Here is an 18,006-nt window from a genome sequence, read left to right as displayed (position 1 = left end):
CCTTTTGTTTGTGGACGCTGCATCATGCCCGCAGGTGGCCAGGGAGACAGGCTTGATCCATAGCTATATTTCATAGGGACTGCATAGCGGAGCTCTATTTTATTCGGAGCTATAGTTTTTGGTATTGATTCTTTTGTGTACATATTTATGGGCATAGCGGGGTCCTGTCCCGCCTATATGATATGATATACTCTCCTTAGAGGCTCGTAGACATGTGTATATAGTTAGACGTAATTGTCCTTGTCGGCCTATATTTTGGATGTCATTTTGTTAGCCTCGTCGGCTTATGTATATTGATATGGGCATAGTTGCTAATGTTGATATAAAGGTATTGTTGTCTAATGGGATTAGTATGATCGATGAATAGAAATGTATAATTCATTATGTGGCTCACCTAGGTGTAAATGTAAAGGTATGTTAAGAAGTGCCCGAGTGGGCTAGCACCGGGTACCCGTCGCGGCCCCCCGGTTAGGTCGTGACAAAAGTTGTATCAGAGCAGTTTTGTCCTAGGGTGTGTCTACGAGCCGTGTCCAGTAGAGTCTTGGTTATGGGTGTGTTGCGCGCCACACTTATAAACAAGAGGCTGCGGGCATTTTAGGAATGATTGACCTTCTTTCTTCGTAACATCGTGCAATAGAGGTATGATATAAGAACTTCCTTCTCCTTAACCGTGTATTGTGTATTATAGAGATGTTTGTAAAGAGAAAGGCTACAGCAGCCCAAAAGGGCAAGACAGTGGCAGAAAAGCGGGCTGAAAGAGCACCGCCAACAGTTGTAGAGGAAAGTGAGTCCCAGAATGCGGCTCAATCTAAGTCCTCCCAATCAGTGCCTATTTCTGAGGAGCGTGAGGGAGCCTCAGCCCCAGCTCCAGCACCTCTGGCTCCTCCAACAGATGCTTCAGGCCAAGATGTAAAAGAGGTCATTCATTTGCATACTCAATTGGTTGCTGCTCAGACTCAGCGGCAAAGTACAGGGCAAGGTGATAGGGCTTTTAGTGCAAGGGCCCGTGACTTCATTAGCTTGAACCCTCCAGAATTCTTTGGATCAAAGCCGGATGAGGACCCTCAGAATTTTATTGATGGGATGTTGAGGAGCTTCGCTTGATACATGCTTCGGACACCGAATTGGTGGAGTTAGCGTCCTATAGATCGAGGGATGTTGCGGTTCATTGGTACACGGTTTGTGTTATAACCCGTGTTTTCACACGTTTGGAAAAACTTGAATTATATTGGATTCTTGAGATATAAGGTCAAATTTGATATTTTTGTTGAACATAGGAGTTATGCATGAAAGAATAGAGTCATGGAAGTGTGGGACAAGGCTAAGGGCAATTTTAGAATTTTGGAAATTAGTTTCGGGAATTACAAAACGTGGACTATAAGTCATTGGGCCAAAAATAATGGAATGGAATTTAAGGCCCAATGCATTGGAGTGGCCGGCCATGGTGTGGCCCAAGCCCACAATTTGTATTAAATTTCCATGTGATTAATTAACATAAGGAATTATATTATATATAGCCATCTTTATCCATTAGATGACTTAGAATAAAAATCAAGAACAAGAGCAAGAAATAGAGGTGCTCTCGGGTTTGGAGGAAAAAAATTGTCCATCCAAAATCTTGTTCTAAAAATTTATTTCTTGTTGATTTCCTACTAATTCAAGGTTCCTTTGTAACTTGGTATAGTTGTTTTGGAGTGGGAAGCATTAGAATCACCAAAGTGATCATATCTCCAAGTGAAGAAGACTTGAAGAAAAGGTAAGAATTTCCACCTTTTTATTGTGTTGTGAAGTTTTGATTATGTTGTAGTATATATAAATGTGTTGATTGTGTGGAAAAATGGAAGTTTGCAAGGTGGGTTTGGAATATGGCTTGTAGTCGTGGGTGTGTGTGGTGTTGTGTGGTGATAATGTGTTGAATTTATGTTATATTCTAGTTGTAATTGTGATGAAATGCATATGGGAATTGAAAGTTGGATGAATTTAGTTGATATGGAAAAATAAGCATATGGCCGTAGGGTGTGCTTGATTTGGGATAGAAATGAATTAAGTTGTTTAGTGTGTTAAAGTGTTGTGGTGATGTTTGTAATGTAAATGAAATTAGAATGATAAAAGTTGTATTGAATTGGAATGTAGAAACTTATGTCGTTTTAGTATGATTTTCCGACATTAAGGAAATAAAGTTGTTTGGTTGTTAATTGTGATGATCATTGATGAATTTGGAAGTTGGAAACATGTTATGAAGTTGTATGCCAAAGATTTGGTGTTTTGCATAAGTTATGACTTTGACGAAAAGTTGTATATTATGTATATCGAGTGTATAACTTGAGGAAAACGATATGAAATGTTTCTAGAACTATATGGTGATGATCTTGATTGTTGATGAATGTGAAATTATTGATATTAGTTGAAAGTTGGGTTGAAATGAAGATTATGTCAACTTGTTAGAAAGATGACTAGTTGAAGGATATTTATGTTTTTAATGTTCGTTATTGATATTAATGTTGTCGTTTGGGTTGTTGTTGATGATTTCTAGCCGAGTTGAATTCTCGGGGTGCCATATGTATAGGGGAAGTGCTGCTGAAATTTCGGTAGCCAAATATGCATTAAGTTGAAACTTTGGTATTCATAGCTTACAATTGGTAAACTTGACCAATTGCAGTTTTTCGACGAAACGGGAAGTGAGTTTGGAAAAGCGTAAGGAGCGTGAAAGGTATGTAAAGCAACCCCAATTCTTCCCTTGGCATGCCCTTAGTGTGTTAGGGTCGGATCCGGGCCTCGAAGGACCTCTTGGCCCTCGAAATCCGCAAGAGAAAATCTCAGTTTTTCCTTCAGTGGAATTGAACCACTTTAGTATGCTTTTCCGGAAAATTATGCAACTTTGCTCCAAATTACTTGGAAAGTCATAGAATGTTTGTAGAACCTTTTTAAGTGATACTATAAGCTTAGAGGGCACAGTTTGAGCCCGTCGCCTTATTTGTCCCGAGGAGGGCCCACTATTTCCGTTTTTGCCCTTAATGTGCTAAAGCTTCCTTTTTAGGCGATTTTTGAAAGAAATGTTTTGACTATCATACTAATCGCCTAATAAACATTGTTTTAAATATTCTATTAAATCTTATAAATTATTTTGACACCCGGAATGACTTCGGGAAAGTTATACTTCTGTAATTTATTATGATATCCGAAATGCATTTATTATGATCCCGTCCGACTCCATTGGATCTGTTTGGCTTTGATACGCTTCATCGAGTCTTTGAAAACATTTATGATATTTTTAAATTGCATTAGTTTCTCACTACTCCATTCGTGGATGTCCCAATGTTTCCCACACTGAGCCCGGGCCAGGATATGTTGTCAAGCGTGATTCTCTGCATTGTTCACCGCGTCCCGATGTGAGGGGGCAGGTATACGCGTACATGGGTCTGTGGAGTATGATGTGCCATGTCCGCCTATTCTGATCTGATCTATTATGGCCATTCTGATATGACATTTTATGATACGGGGCCACGCCCCTTTTCTGATTCCTCGGTATTGTGGCACCAGTGTCGGGAGGGTGACCACGTTCTGTCTGCCGAGTCCCGTGGCAGGGGCCGGATATGATATGACATATGGTTCTGTACACATTCTGTTTGTTTTGGAAATATGCATTTGACACTCTGGATTTTGTACTCATTTTCTGTAACCGTTATGATTTGACTTCTGTGATTCCGCTTTACATATTCAGTACATATTTCGTACTGACCCCCTTTCTTCGGGGGCTGCGTTTTCATGCCGCGCAGGTACAGACGACAGGTTCGCTGATCCACACGTTTAGGATCCCATTTCTGCTGTTTTGGGGCGCTCTCTTCTTCAGAGCCCATCTTTTGGTACAGTCAGTCACTGCTATATGGATATGTACTTTGTTCTAGGTATGACGGGGCCCTGTCCCGTCTTATGATTATGATATGTTATGTAGAGGTCTGTGGATATATCTGTGTGGGTTCTGTACATATGTTTGGGATACTTTGTTCTATGATGGCCTTATCGGCCTATGTGTGCCAAGTCTGCTTTTTATGCTAAATTCTGTGGCATCCACTAATATTATTATTATATTATTTTGTTAATATGCTAATTTGGGTATTGGGTACGTATAGGTGCCCAGCTAGGGCACTGGTCGCGGCCCACGGGGTTAGGTCGTGACAAAAGTGGTATCAGAGCGGTTCGTCCTCGGATTGTCCACAGACCGTGTCTAGTAGAGTCTTGTTTATCGGTGTGTTGTGCACCACACCTATAAAAAGGAGGCTACAGGGCATTTAGGATACTACCCTTCTTTCTGTCTTAGATCGCGCGATAGAGTTGTGTTATCAGGATGACTCCTCCCTAACGAGTGGCTATATTTGCAGATATGCCTCCAAAAAAGGCAACAGCGGCCCAAAAGGCCAAGTCAGCAGCCTTGGGAGAGACTAGCCGGGTCTAGAGAGTTAGCAGGGCCCAGGCACATATTGCTTCGGAGACTTTGCCCCAGACAGAGGGTTCTTCTACACCGCCACTCGTGGAGGAGATTGGGGCGGCCGCAGCCACAGATCGGGGGGCGGCTCCACCGCCAGCTCCCGCAGTTCCAGTACCTGAGCCTCCAGCTCCACGGCCAGGCACTGAGGATCAGTCTATGAGGGAGGCAGTCCAGTTACTGACTAGACTTGTGGCAGGGCAGGTTCAGGGGCATGGACTGGGAGGTGACCGGGCAGTCAGACGTGATAGTTCGAGAGCCCGTGAGTTTTTGACTTGTAGTGCTCCAGAGTTCTTCGGGACAAAGCCCGAGGAGGATCCTGAGGAGTTTATCAGGAAGATGCGACGCACTCTAGATTTGATTAATGCTTCCGAGACAGAGTCAGTCGCGTTAGCTTCGTACCGGTTATATGATGTGGCGGCAAACTGGTACGAGTCATGGGGGCTATCCAGAGGGGACGGCGCTCCTCCAGCAGTTTGGGGCGATTTTTCTCAGGCATTTCTTGGACATTTTCTGCCCCCAGAGTTGCGACGAGCCAGAGCTGATAGATTCTTATTATTGAGGCAGAAGGGCCGCAGTGTCCGGGACTATAGTTTGGAGTTTGATTCCTTGGCCCGATATGCACCTGCTGTGGCGACTACTATGGCGGACCGGATGCACAGATATATTATGGGGCTGGATCGGTATTTTGTTGATAGCTGTTTAGTATTGGCTGCTCAGCCCGGTATGGACATTGCCCGTATTTAGGCCCACGCCCAGGGCATGGAGGATCGGGGCAGAGGGGGACACCAGCCTGACAGGGGCCAGGATCGGAGACAGCCCAAGAGGGCCAGGTCATCTGGAGATTTTCAGGGCAGACAGCCCCAACAGCCGCAGCAGCCTAGCAGATTTTCATCTCAGCCGGCGCAGAGCGCACCTCCCCAGCCTACAGGTCGCAGGTTCGATAGCCCAGGGTATCCAGGAGGAGGCCAGAGCTCCAGGGCTTCAGGTTCGCGGACAGATAGGGGTTCTGGTCAGATGAGGCCACCCAGGGTTCAGTGTTCTCTTTGTGGCAGGTATCATCTGGGGGAGTGCTACAGAGCCACCGGTGCATGCTTTTCTTGTGGTCGTCAGGGCCATTCTGTGAGAGATTGCCAGTATAAGGGTAGTTCGGGTGGTGTAGCGCAGCCTACCGGATCAGCCGCTGGGTCTTCATCTTCGTCAGTGGCTATGCGCCCTACGGGGCAGGGTTTTCTAGCACCGGCGGGTCGCGGCAGAGGCCGTGGTGGAGCTTCTGGTATTAGTGGTCCTTCGAACCGCATTTATGCTTTAGCCAGCCGCCAGGATCAGGAGGCATCTCCTAATGTCGTTACAGGTACTTTATTGGTCTTCTCTCGGTCTGTGTATGCACTAATTGATCCAGGTTCGACTTTATCATATATTTCACCCCTTGTTTCTGGTAAAATTGGTATTATGTCTGAACATATAGAGCCATTTGAGGTAGCCACACCGATCGGGGACTTTATTGTAGCGAAACAAGTATATAAAGATTGTTCCGTAATTGTTTGTGACCGTGACACTAAGGCAGATCTGGTAGAGTTAGATATGACTGAATTTGATGTTATTATGGGTATGGATTGGCTAGCTTCCTGTTACGCTAATGTTGACTGCCAGAATAAGGTGGTTCGCTTCCAGTTTCCCGGGGAGCCAGTTATAGAATGGGCTGGTAATACAGCATCGCCGAAGGGTAAGTTTATTTCGTACCTTAAGGCGAAGAAAATAATCAGAAAGGGTTATATATATCATCTGGTACGGGTACAAGACTTGGGAGCAGAGATGCCGACACTTCAGTCAGTCCCCGTGGTTAGTGAGTTTCCAGATGTTTTCCCCGACGAGCTTCCAGGTCTTCCTCCAGAGCGGGAGATAGACTTCTCTATTGACTTACTCCCAGACACTCAGCCTATCTCTATTCCTCCGTACAGAATGGCGCCTGCAGAATTAAAGGAGTTGAAGGAGCAGCTGAAAGATTTGTTGGATAAGGGTTTCATCAGACCCAGTACTTCGCCTTGGGGAGCCCCGGTATTATTTGTGCGTAAGAAAGACGGGTCGCTGCGTATGTGTATTGATTATCGGCAGCTGAATAAGGTAACTATAAAGAATAAATACCCCCTCCCCAGGATTGATGATTTGTTTGATCAGCTGCAGGGCGCTAAGTCTTTTTCGAAGATAGACCTTCGATCCGGTTACCACCAAGTGCGAGTACGAGAGGCCGATATCCCTAAGACAGCTTTCCGGACCCGATATGGGCATTATGAGTTTAGGGTTATGTCATTTAGGCTTACTAATGCCCCCGCAGTATTCATGGATTTGATGAACCGAGTATTCAGGCCATTCTTGGATATGTTTGTAATTGTATTCATTGATGATATCCTGGTTTATGCTCGGTCTGAGGCAGAGCACGCAGATAATCTGAGGTTGGTATTAGGGGTACTCCGGCATCAGAAATTATATGCAAAATTTTCTAAGTGTGAATTTTGGCTGTCTTCAGTGGCTTTCTTGGGGCATGTTATTGCAGCTGAAGGTGTCCGGGTGGACACACAGAAGATTGAGGCAGTGAAGAATTGGCCCAGACCTACGACGCCCACAGAGGTACGCAGTTTCCTGGGGTTAGCAGGTTATTACAGGAGGTTTGTGGAGAAATTTGCTTCGATTTCAGCGCCTTTGACAAGGCTGACTCAGAAGGGAGCTAAGTTCCAGTGGTCTGACGCTTGTGAACGGAGCTTCCAGTTGCTGAAGGAGAAGCTGACTACAGCCCCAGTTCTGACTCTTCCAGAGAGACCGGACGGGTATGTTATTTATTGTGACGCTTCTGGCATGGGGTTGGGCTGTGTATTGATGCAGCACGGCAGAGTTATAGCGTATGCTTCCCGGCAGCTCAAAAAGCATGAGAAGAATTATCCTACCCACGATCTGGAGCTCGCAGCGGTGATTCATGCTCTGAAGATATGGAGACACTATTTATATGGCGTTCATGTGGATATCTATACTGATCATAAGAGTCTCCAGTATATTTTCAGACAAAGAGAGCTTAATTTGCGGCAGCGGAGGTGGTTGGAGCTTCTGAAAGATTATGATGTAGATATTCTGTATCATCCGGGCAAGGCTAATGTTGTTGCAGATGCGCTCAGTCGGAAGTCTATGGGCAGTTTGGCCGATTTACAGCCAGACAGGAGAGAGATAGCCCGTGATATTCAGCAGTTGGCTAGTCTCGGGGTTCGTCTGGCCGATTCTGGAGACACCCGAATTTCTGTTCGAGGGGTTTCTGAGTCGTCCATCAGGAACGATATTAAAAGGCGTCAATACGAAGATCCTGTCTTAGCTCGGTACAGGGACACAGCTTATAATAAGGAGAGGACTCTGTTCGAGTTTTCACCGGATGACACTTTGTTATACAGAGGCAGGTTGTGTGTACCTGATATTGCAGGCCTTCGGCAGCAGGTTATGAGCGAGGCACATTATGCTCGCTATTCGGTCCATCCTGGGTCTACAAAGATGTATCATGATCTCCGATGCTTATACTGGTGGGACGGTATGAAGCGGGATATTGCAGAGTTCGTCGCCCAGTGCCCTAATTGTCAGCAGGTCAAGATTGAGCATCAGAAGCTGGGTGGACTGTTGCAGGAAATAGAGCTCCCGACTTGGAAGTGGGAGGTTATTAATATGGACTTCATTACAGGTTTTCCTCGCACTCCCCCGAAGTATGATTCCATCTGGGTCGTTGTTGATAGGCTGACGAAATCAACCCATTTTCTTCCCGTCAGGACTACTTATTCCGCCGAGGATTATGCCAGGCTCTATATTAAGGAGATTGTGAAGCTTCACGGAGTTCCTCTATCTATTATTTCTGACAGAGGCGCCCAGTTTACGGCGCATTTCTGGAGGTCTTTTCAGGAGGGTCTAGGGACTCAGGTGAGTCTGAGCACAGCCTTTCATCCTCAGAGCGACGGACAGGCCGAGCGCACTATACAGACGCTGGAGGATATGTTGCGGGCCTGTGTTATTGATTTCAGAGGCAGCTGGGATGATCACTTGCCGTTGATTGAGTTTGCATATAATAACAGTTACCATTCCAGCATCCAGATGGCTCCGTACGAGTCTTTATATGGTAGGAAATGCAGATCGCCGATCGGCTGGTTTGATATTGGCGAGACAGAGTTGATTGGCCCGGATATGGTCCAGCAGGCCGTGGACAAGGTGCAACTTATTCGAGAGCGACTGTTGGCAGCCCAGAGTCGACAGAAGTCATACGCAGATAGATGGCGTCGACCGTTGGAATTTCAGGTAGGCGATTGGGTATTTCTGAAGGTATCGCCTATGAAAGGCGTGATGCGGTTCGGCAGAAAGGGTGAGCTCAGTCCGCGTTATATTGGGCCTTATCAGATTGTTCGGAAAGTTGGAAATGTCGCCTATGAGTTAGATTTGCCATCTGATTTGGAAGCGGTACATCCGGTATTCCATGTCTCTATGCTCCGCAAATGCATTGGTGACCCTTCCAGAATATTTCCTGCGGATGATATTCAGGTGACGGAGCAACTATCGTACGAGGAACAGCCTGTATCTATTTTGGATAGTCAGGTAAGGAGGCTCCGGAATAAAGATGTAGCCTCTGTTAAGGTACTGTGGCAGAACGATAATAGGGAGGAAATGACATGGGAGGCCGAGGAGGAAATGAAGAAGAAATATCCTCATCTGTTCCCTATGCCCACAGGTAACCTTAAATCCTGCTTAATTTCATTTCAATATCAATCGTATGTCGTATGTGTTGGTTGTAAACCTGAACTCCCCCAGAGTATTTTCCAACCCTATAAGATTAATTTTACATTCGAGGACGAATGTTCTAAAGGGGGGGGGGGGATGTTATAACCCGTGTTTTCACACGTTTGGAAAAACTTGAATTATATTGGATTCTTGAGATATAAGGTCAAATTTGATATTTTTGTTGAACATAGGAGTTATGCATGAAAGAATAGAGTCATGGAAGTGTGGGACAAGGCTAAGGGCAATTTTGGAATTTTGGAAATTAGTTTCGGGAATTACAAAACGTGGACTATAAGTCATTGGGCCAAAAATAATGGAATGGAATTTAAGGCCCAATGCATTGGAGTGGCCGGCCATGGTGTGGCCCAAGCCCACAATTTGTATTAAATTTCCATGTGATTAATTAACATAAGGAATTATATTATATATAGCCATCTTTATCCATTAGATGACTTAGAATAAAAATCAAGAACAAGAGCAAGAAATAGAGGTGCTCTCGGGTTTGGAGGAAAAAAATTGGCCATCCAAAATCTTGTTCTAAAAATTTATTTCTTGTTGATTTCCTACTAAGTCAAGTTTCCTTTGTAACTTGGTATAGTTGTTTTGGAGTGGGAAGCATTAGAATCACCAAAGTGATCATATCTCCAAGTGAAGAAGACTTGAAGAAAAGGTAAGAATTTCCACCTTTTTATTGTGTTGTGAAGTTTTGATTGTGTTGTAGTATATATAAATGTGTTGATTGTGTGGGAAAATGGAAGTTTGCAAGGTGGGTTTGGAATATGGCTTGTAGTCGTGGGTGTGTGTGGTGATAATGTGTTGAATTTATGTTATATTCTAGTTGTAATTGTGATGAAATGCATATGGGAATTGAAAGTTGGATGAATTTAGTTGATATGGAAAAATAAGCATATGGCCGTAGGGTGTGCTTGATTTGGGATAGAAATGAATTAAGTTGTTTAGTGTGTTAAAGTGTTGTGGTGATGTTTGTAATGTAAATGAAGTTAGAATGATATAAGTTGTATTGAATTGGAATGTAGAAACTTATGTCGTTTTAGTATGATTTTCCGACATTAAGGAAATAAAGTTGTTTGGTTGTTAATTGTGATGATCATTGATGAATTTGGAAGTTGGAAACATGTTATGAAGTTGTATGCCAAAGATTTGGTGTTTTGCATAAGTTATGACTTTGACGGAAAGTTGTATATTATGTATATCGAGTGTATAACTTGAGGAAAACGATATGAAATGTTTCTAGAACTATATGGTGATGATCTTGATTGTTGATGAATATGAAATTATTGATATTAGTTGAAAGTTGGGTTGAAATGAAGATTATGTCAACTTGTTAGAAAGATGACTAGTTGAAGGATATTTATGTTTTTAATGTTCGTTGTTGATATTAATGTTGTCGTTTGGGTTGTTGTTGATGATTTCTAGCCGAGTTGCATTCTCGGGGTGCCATATGTATAGGGGAAGTGCTGCCGAAATTTCGGTAGCCAAATATGCATTAAGTTGAAACTTTGGTATTCATAGCTTACAATTGGTAAACTTGACCAATTGCAGTTTTTCGACGAAACGGGAAGTGAGTTTGGAAAGGCGTAAGGAGCGTGAAAGGTATGTAAAGCAACCCCAATTCTTCCCTTGGCATGCCCTTAGTGTGTTAGGGTCGGATCCGGGCCTCGAAGGACCTCTTGGCCCTCGGAATCCGCAAGAGAAAATCTCAGTTTTTCCTTCAGTGGAATTGAACCACTTTAGTATGCTTTTCCGGAAAATTATGCAACTTTGCTCCAAATTACTTGGAAAGTCATAGAATGTTTGTAGAACTTTTTTAAGTGATACTATAAGCTTAGAGGGCACAGTTTGAGCCCGTCGCCTTATTTGTCCCGAGGCGGGCCCACTATTCCCGGTTTTGCCCTTAATGTGCTAAAGCTTCCTTTTTAGGCGATTTTTGAAAGAAATGTTTTGACTATCATACTAATCGCCTAATAAACATTGTTTTAAATATTCTATTAAATCTTATAAATTATTTTGACACCCGGAATGACTTCGGGAAAGTTATACTTCTGTAATTTATTATGATATCCGAAATGCATTTATTATGATCCCGTCCGACTCCATTGGATCTGTTTGGCTTTGATACGCTTCATCGAGTCTTTGAAAACATTTATGATATTTTTAAATTGCATTAGTTTCTCACTACTCCATTCGTGGATGTCCCAATGTTTCCCACACTGAGCCCGGGCCAGGATATGTTGTCAAGCGTGATTCTCTGCATTGTTCGCCGCGTCCCGATGTGAGGGGGCAGGTATACGCGTACATGGGTCTGTGGAGTATGATGTGCCATGTCCGCCTATTCTGATCTGATCTGTTATGGCCATTCTGATATGACATTTTATGATACGAGGCCACGCCCCTTTTCTGATTCCTCTGTATTGTGGCACCAGTGTCGGGAGGGTGACCACGTTCTGTCTGCTGAGTCCCGTGGCAGGGGCCGGATATGATATGACATATGGTTCTGTACACATTCTGTTTGTTTTGGAAATATGCATTTGACACTCTGGATTTTGTACTCATTTTCTGTAACCGTTATGATTTGACTTCTGTGATTCCGCTTTACATATTCAGTACATATTTCGTATTTTCGGTATTTTCTCATGATGTGGTCACAAGTATATTATCGGTATTTTCTCATGATGTATATTCTTTGATAGATCCGGGCTCCATATTGTCATATGTTACTCCGTATATCGCGGGTCGGTTTAGAGTCGAACCGGAGTCGATCAAACCTTTTGAGGTGTCTACACCCATTGCTGAATTGGTAATAGCTAGCAGAGTATATAGAAACTGCATAGTTGTGATTTGTGACCGTCGTACCATGATTGACTTGCATGAGCTAAAAATGGTAGACTTTGATGTTATTATGGGCATGGATTGGTTGGCTTCTTACTATGCCAATGTCGATTGTAGAATGAAAATGGTTCGTTTTCAATTTCCGGGAGAACCAATTTTAGAATGGAAAGGGATACCGCGTCACCAAAAGGTAGGTTTATTTCCTATCTAAATGCAAGGAAAATGATCACAAAAGGGTGCATTTATCATCTAGTGCGGGTTCAAGATGTAGAAGCTGAACCGCCAACTCTTCAGTCAGTTCCCGTAGTGAATGAGTTTCTGGATGTGTTCCCGGAAGAGCTTCCAGGCCTCCCTCCTGAGCGGGAGATTGATTTTGCTATTGATGTGTTGCCAGACACTAAGCCTATATCTATTCCTCCTTATAGAATGGCTCCTGCAGAATTGAAAAAGTTGAAGGAGCAATTGAAAGACTTGCTTGAGAAAGGCTTTATTAGGCCTAGTTCATCCCCGTAGGGAGCACCCGTATTATTTGTTCGAAAGAAAGATGGCTCTTTAAGAATGTGCATTGACTATCGACAATTGAATAAGGTGATGATTAAGAACAAATATCCTCTTCCGATGATCGATGTCTTATTTTACCAATTACAAGGTGCCAAATGGTTTTTGAAGATAGATTTGAGGTCCGGGTATCATCAAGTGAGAGTTAGGGAGAAAGATATCCCTAAGACAGCCTTCAGAATAAGATATAGCCATTTTGAGTTCCGGGTAATGTCATTTGGGCTAACTAATGCACCGGCAGTATTTATGGATTTGATGAACAATGTGTTCAGGCCCTTCCTAGATCTATTTGTGATTGTATTCATCGATGACATCTTGGTGTATTCTAGATCTGATGCAGAACACGCGGATCATTTATGTACTCTCCTTAGAGTTCTTCAAACTCGAGGGCTATTCGCCAAATTTTCTAAGTGTGAGTTTTGGTTAAACTTAGTGACATTTTTGGGGCACATCGTTTCAGCCGATGGTATTCAGGTAGATAACCAAAAAATTGAGGCCGTGAAGACTTGGCCAAGGCCCACAACTCCTACGGAGGTTCGTAGCTTCCTGGGCTTAGCAGGTTATTACAGGAGATTTGTTGAAGGTTTTTCTTCCATTTCTGCACAACTCACAAAGCTGACCCAGAAATCAGCAAAGTTTCAATGGACAGATGCTTGTGAACATAGTTTCCAAGAGTTAAAAGATAGATTGACTTCAGCCCCAATCCTGACACTTCCAGAGAGATTGGAAGGATATGTTATTTATTGCGATGCTTCAGGCATTGGGATAGGTTGTGTGTTGATGCAACATGGTAAGGTGATTGTGTATGCTTCAAGGCAATTACAAAAACATGAGAAGAATTATCCAACCCATGATCTAGAATTGGCTACAGTGGTTCATGCATTAAAGATATGGAGACATTATTTATATGGTGTCCATGTGGATATTTATACACATAAGAGTCTTCAGTATATCTTTAAGCAGAAAGAGTTGAATTTGCGGCAACGACGATGGTTGGAATTGCTAAAGGATTATGATGTTGATATCCTATATCACCCCGGAAAGGCAAATGTTGTGGCTGATGCTCTTAGCCATAGATCCATGGGAAGTTCATGTGATGTACGACCAGAGAAAAGAGAAATGGCTTGTAAGCTCCAACAGTTAGCTAGCCTAGGAGCTCGAGTAGTGGACTCAGGTAGCAGGGGAAGTACCCTTTAGAATTCAGCAGTCTCGTCACTAGTAGCGGGAGTGAAAGAGCGACAATAGGAAGATCCCATGCTAATGCATTACAGAGATACACTCCCTCAGAAGGAGAAGTCATCATTTGAGATTGCAGGAGATGGAGTTCTCCGATGCCAAGGCAGATTATGTGTTCCTGATGTGGCAGGTTTGCGCGCACCAAATATTGAGAGAAGCCCATTGTTCTCGTTATTCCGTCCACCCCGGAGCAACGAAAATGTACCATGATCTTAAATCTATATATTGGTGGAATGGGATGAAGAAAGATATAGCGAAATTCGTAGCTCAGTGTCCCAACTGTCAACAAGAGAAAATCGAGCACCAAAAGTCGGGCGAACTGCTACAAGCTATAGAAATTCCAATTTGGAAGTGGGAAGTAATTAACATAGACTTCATTACAGGCTTACCTCGTTCTCGACGTAAGTATGATTCTATATGGGTGATTGTGGATAAACTCACGAAATCAGCTCATTTCGTACCAGTCAGAACGACATATGTGGTGGAAGATTATGCAAAGATTTATGTTAAAGAGATAGTGCGACTCCATGGTGTCCCAGCATCTATCATCTCTGATAGAGGGACTCAGTTTACAGCTAATTTTTGGAAGTCCTTCCAAGAGGGTTTAGGGACCCAAGTGAGCCTTAGCACGACATTTCATCCGCAGACTGATGGACAAGCTGAACGCACCATTCAGACTCTTGAGGATATGTTACGGGCATGTATGATAGATTTTGGAGGTAATTGGGATGATCACTTGCCACTCATTGAATTTTCTTATAACAATAGTTATCATTCTAGCATTCAAATGGCACCGTATGAGGCTTTATATGGGCGAAAGTGTAGATCCCTAATTGGGTGGTTCGAGGTAGGAGAGACTAAATTGATAGGGCCAGACTTTGTCCAGCAAGCCATAGAGAAAGTCAAGCTCATACAAGATAGGTTATTAGCAGCTCAAAGTCGTCAAAAGTCCTATGCTGATAATCATCGAAGGGACTTAGTGTTCCAAGTGAAAGATTGGGTATTCTTGAAAGTGTCACCAATGAGGGGTGTAATGAGGTTTGGCAAAAAGGGGAAGCTCAGTCCCCGATACATTGGGCCTTATGAGATTGTACGTAAAGTAGGCAAAGTGGCCTATGAGTTAGATCTACCTCCTGATTTAGAGTTAGTTCACCCAGTTTTCCACGTCTCGATGCTTCGTAAATGTTTTGGAGATCCTACTAGGATCGTGCCAGTAAATGATGTTCAAGTGACGGAAAAGCTGACTTATGAAGAGGTACCCATTGCCATATTAGATAGGCAAGTACGGAGGCTTAGAAACAAATAAGGGGCCTCAGTTAAGGTTTTATGGAGAAACAATAAGCGAGAAGAAATGACATGGGAAGCAGAAGAAATTATGAGATCCAAGTACCTACACTTATTTTAGCTCCTAGAAGAAATCCAAGACGAGACATCAAGATTATAAGGTATGTATGTTTTCCTTTTATGCTTTTGGGTCATGTGTGGCCAAACTCTATTGCTATTCTGTTGTGGCCCTGTGAGGCATTGTTATTATGGGCTATTGTGACAGGATGGTAGTGCCATATTACAGGGGAAATGCTGGTGAAAGTTTTATAGAATCCCCGAGGACGAATGTTCTTAAGGGGAGAAGAATGTTACACTTCGCAAATTTCCGTATGTGTTGCCCTGTGGATTGGCTAATGTGAGCTTAAGGTGATTATGAAATCCCTACGAGGTTAAGTGAAGGATTAGATAGCTTGAGGTTCATACAATGAGATTTTTAAGTTCTATGAATATGTGAGGTTTAGTTTGTTGAAGGGAGCGAAACGTAAGTCGTGTTCGGAAAGGTTCCGCTATGATTGAGCTAATGTTTATGTGGTGATGTTTTAAAGGGCTGATATAGATCCTATTGTATGGCTAATGAAGTGTTATAAAAGTGTTAAGAAGGTTCCATAATGATTGGAGATCGAATGAAATGACGGAAACCATTTCAGGGAAGTGGAGTTATACGACCACTTATACGGTCCGTATAAAATGTCTGTATAACTCCCAGCAGGGAGTTGATTTGCTGTTTGGTGAACCACGACCACTTATACGGGCCATAAAATAGTATACGGACCGTATAAGTGTCCGTGGAAGTCCCGACGGGCTGATTTTCAATGTTTCTATAAATAGATGCCTTGGGTTCTTTTACTTCATTTTTCATATTCTACAAGTGTTGAGAGCTCAAAAACCCTTCTCTAAGCATATTCCACTCAAGTCCAAGAGAACACAAAGATCAAAAACTAAAATCAAGTGTTTATGTGTTAGAAAGCTTCCAAGGGTTAGAGGACCACAAGAAATTCCATTGGAGGAGAACTAGGGTTTGGTCCAAGTGAAGTATTTTCACCCAAGGTTCATCCCTACACCATCTAAGGTAATATTTATGGTATTTCTATGTTGTTTAAGGTATTTTAAAGTTGAAACACTTGGATTGTAAAAGGATATAGAAAATGGATCTTGAATGTGAGAATAGTGATGTTTGTGAGTAATAACTTCGGTTGAGTAATGATTCTTGATATGCTATGATTATAATCATGTTATGTATGCCATTAATAACATGGGGTAGATGTTGTATATGAGTGGATATAATAGTGTGCTATGACCATGAATATGGATGAATTAGAAGTGTATTGAGAAGTAACGATAATGTATGTGAATAAAGAGTATTGTTATGATATTGCGAATGTTATGATTGATGTTGGGAGTTGATATATGATATGAGGGGAAGTCGTATAAATAAAGGAGAGGCCATCCAATTTTCTCTAGCTTTAGTCATGTATACTAGCTATCGACCTTTCTAATAGTAGTATAACTCTAATGAAGGTAGAAACGTGAGCATTGAAAGAGAATGTGCAAGTGATAGAATAGTTGAACGGAAAGGTATGTAAGGCTAACCCTTCTTTCATAAGGCATGTTTCTTTGGCCAAATATTTATTCTTCTACGAGCCTATGATACTCTCCAAATGATCCTATCTTCAAAAAGCTACAAAGCTTATAATTCTTGATATGTATTACGATTGTACTAAATTCCTCATATGACGAATAATCCTATAAGGATAGATGTAATGAACGACGATAATGATGACGACGATAATGGTGAGAACGATAATGACGATGATGAAAATAGTAATGATGCTAAAGATGCTTATGAGCTATTATGTATATGTGTCTATGTATGACTATTATGGAACCCCGAGCTTATAAGGCCGGGTAGAATATGTATATAATTACGTAACGCGCGCGCACCTCTGCAGTTGGGTACGGATAACCTTGAAGCCTTGGTAGGGCCAGGTATGTGCAACCCTGAAGCCTTGGTTGGCCAGGTATGTATGATAACCGAGCCTAGCCATGGTCGGGTACGTGAAACACTAAACCTTCGTGGTCGGGTATGCTATGTAAATGCTATGTATATGATGTGAATATGTATACGATATAGATATGAGTACGAATACGAATAAGAATATGTATATGATATGAATATGAATAAGGATATGTATATGGATACAATTATGGATACGAAATGTAAATTAGTACGAGTATGAAAACGGATACGGATATGGATGTATGTACACAATCACGCATTAGAAACGGAAAGTCCCCATAAGAAGAAAGTAAGTGCTTATGACGATGATACGACTATCTCTCATCTTATGCTACTTCTTATGTTGCTTATTATGCTTCTATATTTATATTGATCATGCTTTACATACTCAGTACATTCTTCGTACTGACGTTCTTTTGTTTGTGGACGCTGTGTCATGCCCGCAGGTGGCCAGGGAGACAGGCTTCATCCATAGCTATATTTCTCAGGGACTGCATAGCGGAGCTCTATTTCATTCAGAGCTATAGTTTTTGGTATTGATTCTTTTGTGTACATATTTGTGGGCATAGCGGGGTCCTGTCCGGCCTATATGATATGACATACTCTCCTTAGAGGCTCATAGACATGTGTATATAGTTAGACGTAATTGGCCTTCTCGGCCTATATTTTGGATGTCATTTTGTTAGCCTCGTCGGCTTATGTATATTGACATGGGCATAGTTGCTAATGTTGATATAAA

This window comes from Lycium barbarum, chromosome 8 (genome assembly GCF_019175385.1).
Source record: "Lycium barbarum isolate Lr01 chromosome 8, ASM1917538v2, whole genome shotgun sequence".
NCBI classification, from domain to species: Eukaryota; Viridiplantae; Streptophyta; class Magnoliopsida; order Solanales; family Solanaceae; genus Lycium; species Lycium barbarum.
The sequence above is the reverse complement of the archived record's forward strand: the minus strand, read 5'-3'. Positions refer to the sequence as shown.